Raw genomic sequence first — 5,016 nt, 5'->3', positions numbered from 1 at the left:
ACCACTAATTCTGGGCATTGCTGCAAGGGGTTCGGGCATGTTTCTGGTTCCACTTAGGGTTTCTGTCTGTGATTCACTAATGATTCATCTGGTTCTGTAAGAAGCCAGCCTGTCTTGGTGTTGATGAGTTGAGATGAGGGACGGGCTGGTGGTAGCTGGCTGGTTGTCGTTGGGATTGACCAGGCCCCAGGCTATGGAAGCCTGTGACTAACTAGGACAACTGAACTGGGTGGATGGATCGAGCTTGACTGGCTAGGTGACTGGTTGACCAGAAGATGGACTTGCTGACTCCAAGTCTGATTGACTGGTTGACAACAACGCACTTGGTGGGTAGTTGACATGTTGGCTTCCTAATTCAAACTGACTCGAAAACTGGGTGACTAACAGTGATCTACCCAGTAGCATGGAGTGATGATCTTGCCTGAGTGACGTTAGCTGGCTGGGGGAGTGGCTGTCTTCTTCAGACTGACTGGAGGACTGGATGTCTGACAACGACCCCAGAACCTTGACTGGTGCCCTTTAGTGCACACTTGACTCTCAACTGGCTGGCCGGCTGCTATTCCTTCATGGCCATGACTGACCAGGCTATGGACTGTAGCTGCCAATAACTATTGGTGACTGACCAACAGGCAGAAACTGACTATGCCCAATGGATGGGTCTGGCTGGGTGACATGGCTATTTGCCTTAGTCCTTGAAAATCGAGTGTCTGGCTGCCTTGACTGCTATAGACCACCTGATGACCAGGGGAACAGAGCCTAGCTGTGAGACAGCACCCTGCCAACTGACATGCTTTAAATGTGCTGACTGGTTGACCGATTTTGATTGGCCGTTGGGTGACAGATGACTATGGGGGGCCTGGTTGGCTGTATGAGGGAGGCTGACTGACCTGCCTCGACTGGCTGACTGGCCGGTTGGTCAACAGATTGAGACTGACCAGAGTTGGGGGAGACCAGCTGACCACGGCTGTGACTCAGACTGTGAGAGGCCACGTCTGACCATGTAGCCCTGGCTGTATAGCGGAGTCTGCCTCTGAGACAACGAACGATTGATTGACTGACTGGCTGAGCTGGGCGGGCTGGCTGAGCGGCTGGCTGTGACCATGACCCCTGGTGTGAACAGCTGTGATTGGGTGTAACTGAGTCCAACTGTGAGTCAGTGGCTGACTGCCTGACTAGCTGACTGGTGGAGGCCGGCCGGGCGACTGGCTGACCGCAGCTGCTGCGACTCGTGTCGCGAGTGGCCCTGCCTCACTGTGTGGCCCGGGCTGCGGGTCAGAGTCTGACTGTGAGACCGTGACAGGCTGACTGACCGGCTTTCCTGGCCGACGGCCTCTGGGTTGGCCTGTAAACACAGTCCCTACCTGTCCCAGAACCGTGAGAGGCCCTACAGGGAGTAAGCCCAGCCTGAGGGACAGAGCAGCTTCTGTGGAGCAGCTGGGGCAGGAAGACGGAGGCAGGAGCCGCCAGAGGGAGAACGGGAATAGGCCCTGCCCAGGGCTGGGCCCAGATGGAAAGTTCTCCACCTCACCCTTGCAGGGGCTGGGTCCCTGGCGCACATTCGGTGAGCTGTGTTTTTGGCTCTAGTCTTATAGCTCCTTTATTTGGGGGGAACGGGGTGGCGGAAGGGGGAGGAAGGTTGCTGGGGGAGCCTATAAAAATATTGAGCCAATAACTCACTGACAGGACTCCGTTATAGGAGCCTGGTGAGGGGGAGGGGAGGAAGGAAAGCCGGTGGGGGCGGGCCGGCTGGTTAGGGGGCTTGGACAGGGGCCAAACTCTGCCCTGGAAAATTCAGGCCTTGTAATGTGGGGCTGGGGAAGCCTTGGGAAGGAGCAGTGTGTCTGTCAGGCACACCTCTCTTACTTCCTCAATTTTATAGCTGAGGAAACAGAGGCCCACAGCATTTCCCAAAACCCGGCACTCCTGGGGCCTCCCCATCTGAGCCCAGGATAACAGTGAACTCCCGCCCTCCCTCAGCTGCCCCAGCAGGCACTGGGGGGCTGGTTTTCAGGGGCAGAGTTGAGGACTTTGGGCAAGACGTTCCACCTCCTGAGCCTCAGTCTCCTCATCTGTTAAACACATTTCTAACAGGAAGGTGTTGGACAGAGCTCAGATGCCTCTACCACCTGCCGTATGCATGGTTTTGTCACCCACAAGTGCGAACTATATGAATAATGGCTCTTCCTCTATAAACTCGAGAGAGGAGAAAACAGAATCCAAAGACTTCACCTCAGTGCCTGGCACTTAGTAAACCACCAAGGAATATGAGCATTCGTGATTATGGATACTCATCTCATGGGCATATGCAAGGATTCGTGAAGATCCTCCCTGAGAATGTACCTGGGAAGCCACGAAGCTCAGCCCCAAAGTGCTGGAAGGCAGCTGTGCAGCCTGGCAACCGCTCCTTCCTTCCCTGAGCCTGGCGAGGCTGTCCCCAGCTGCCCTGAAATGCCACCTGTCCCCCACCCCCCAAAGGACTCCACAGACTCTCTGGGGGCTTGGGCTGCTCCTGACACTACAGCTACTGGGGCCTGGTCCCCAGGGACGGGGAGGTAAAAACAGGAAGAAATTCTCTGGGGTTCCCCTGGGAAGAGCCAAGGACCTACCTGTCATAAGGAGGCCCTCGTGGGGCATGGGGCCTCTTCCAGGAAGACCCAGGGTCTCGGGCCCTCCAGGGCCAGGAGGAAAACCCAGGCTCTCCTCTGAACCGGGGCAGGCTGAGAACCCAGGTATGAGCCCAGAAAAAAATCCCTCCCACACTAACACAGTCACCCTGTTCTCAAAGAGCTGCTGAGGATGTGAGCTCATTTGACCTTCACAGCTACGCATAGCTGCAAATTAAAACCAAGTAATGAAGACTCCCCAACGGCACAGCCAAGGAACAGAAGGCTGCCCTCTAACTCATTCATTCCTTCGTGCGGCTTAAGATTTCCTACAAGCCTGCCTTTGAATCCCAGCTCAGCCAGTTACTGGATCGGTGACCTTAGGCCAGTGACTTCTTGGCTCAGAGCCTCAATTTCCCCCTCGGTAAAACGGGGATGACTCTAGCACCAGTCTCACAGTGTCATGGTGAAGATTTGACAAAATGCTCATTAAATGCTTTAAAAAATGTAAGACTCGAGGAGCTGAGAGTTTCTCTCTTCGGCCCCACAACTGCTTCATCATCGCAAAATGGGACGTAAGCACCCATAAGGTCACAGGGTTGTCGGGAAGAGTTAACAGGCACTTAGCATAGTTGCAGCCACCTCTCATCGATCCTGCGGCCCCGACTCACGTCCTAGGTGACCAGTCACGGCCTCCTCCACAGCTCTTCATAGGGCCCCCGTCTGGCACACAATAAAGGCTCAATAAACAGGAACTATTTGTCTTACTCTTATGGGCAAACCAAAGAAGGAAACAAGCATTTAAATACGAAAGATGTGCTAGGGGCTAAGTGAAGGCAGGAAAGCGACCTCCGTTAATGGGAGAAACAGTGAAGGAAGGAGGAAGGGATAGAAGGCATCGGAGACATCTAGCGCTAAGCAGAGGGACACACGGCATCAGCTGGGGGGCTCCTGACAGGGGGAAAGTCCATGCAAAGACCCGGAGGCTAGACAGGATGGGCATCTGGGGGCACCCCAGATCCCAGGTGGGCAGGAAAAGGTGCCCTCAGCCCTGGTTGGGGTGGGATGCGGGCAGAACGAAGACCCTGATTCCTGAGTTCCAGAATATAAGTGAATGAATATTGATATAGAGGATGTAAGTGGTCGTAGAGGTTCTTTTGTGAAGAGTTTTACTGCGTCTGCGATTGGTTGAAGAAGGCCGTAGGGACCTACGATATTAGGTCCTTTTCGAAGTTGTATGTATGATCCTTTAGGCTTTGGCCAGGCCCTCAGCCAGTCCCAGCTGGGCTCCCCACTCCCCTCACACTCCAGGGCTTCAGGCAGGGGCAATCACTGTCCCATTTTACAAAAAGGAAAGAAAGAAAGAAAGAAAGAAAGAAAGAAAGAAAGAAAGAAAGAAAGAAAGAAAGAAAGAAAGGAAGGAAGGAAGGAAGGAAGGAAGGAAGGAAGGAAGGAAGGAAGGAAGGAAGGAAGAAAGAAAGAAAGAAAGAAAGAAAGAAAGGAAAAAGGAAAGAAAGAAAGAAAGGAAGGAAGGAAGAAAGAAAGGAAAGAAAGAAAGAAAGAAAGAAAGAAAGAAAGAAAGAAAGAAAGAAAAGAAAAGAAAAGAAAAGAAAAGAAAAGAAAAGAAAAGAAAAGAAAAGAAAAGAAAAGAAAAGAAAAGAAAAGAAAGAAGCTACATTTATATTGGTTTTCTATTGCAGCTGTTAGAAATTGCCGCAAAGTTAAGGGCTTAAAACAGCACAAATGTATTCTCTCGCAGTCCTGGAGGTCTGAAGTCTGAAATCAAAGGTATTGGCAGGTCTGCACTCTTCTTGGTTCCTTGCCTTTTCCAGTTTCCAGAGGCCAACTCTGTTCCTTGACTTGTGGTCTCTGCCTCTTATCACTCCCCTCTCTTTCTTTCATTTGCACATTGCCTCTGCCTCCCCAGCTTCCCACCTCCCTCTTAATAAGGACCTTTGTGATTACCTTGGATTCACCAGAATAATCTCCCCATTTCAAGATCCTTCAGTTAATCACACCTGCCAAGTGCCTCTGACCTCAGGGCCTTTGCACTTGTTTTATTCATTGCTTCCTATGCTTTCCCCCCAAATATCCATATGGAGCTTTCCTTCACCTCCCTCAAGAGTCTGCTCAGATGAAACCCCTCATCCATGTCCTGGTAGTCCTCATTCCTCTGATCCTGGTTTATTTTTCTCCATTCCACTCATCACCAACTGGTATATTAGAGATGTGTGTGTTTGTTTATTTTCTGTCTCCTCCGACAAGAATTTAAACTGCACAAAGACCAGGATTTTTGTCTACCTCATTCACTGCCATATCCTCAACACGCACATTCAACAAAATGGTTGAAGTTCAGAAAGGTAGAGTGACTTGTCCAGGGCCACACAGCCAGTAAGTGACCAAGCGAGAGATC

At 51.5% G+C, this 5,016-nt stretch overlaps 1 long non-coding RNA gene across 1 annotated transcript; it reads left to right on the top strand.

Annotated features, from left to right (window-relative positions):
* The first annotated feature begins 362 nt into the window (after window positions 1–362).
* On the top strand, window positions 363–3,841 carry LOC144289731 (uncharacterized). The gene is made up of 2 exons (XR_013357643.1): window positions 363–1,561; window positions 2,092–3,841. It is a non-coding gene; the product is annotated as an uncharacterized LOC144289731 (long non-coding RNA).
* Window positions 3,842–5,016: the final 1,175 nt, after the last annotated feature.

This window comes from Canis aureus, chromosome 19 (genome assembly GCF_053574225.1).
Source record: "Canis aureus isolate CA01 chromosome 19, VMU_Caureus_v.1.0, whole genome shotgun sequence".
NCBI classification, from domain to species: Eukaryota; Metazoa; Chordata; class Mammalia; order Carnivora; family Canidae; genus Canis; species Canis aureus.
Note: the sequence above shows the minus strand (reverse complement) of the source record. Positions and strands in the feature narration are given on the sequence as shown.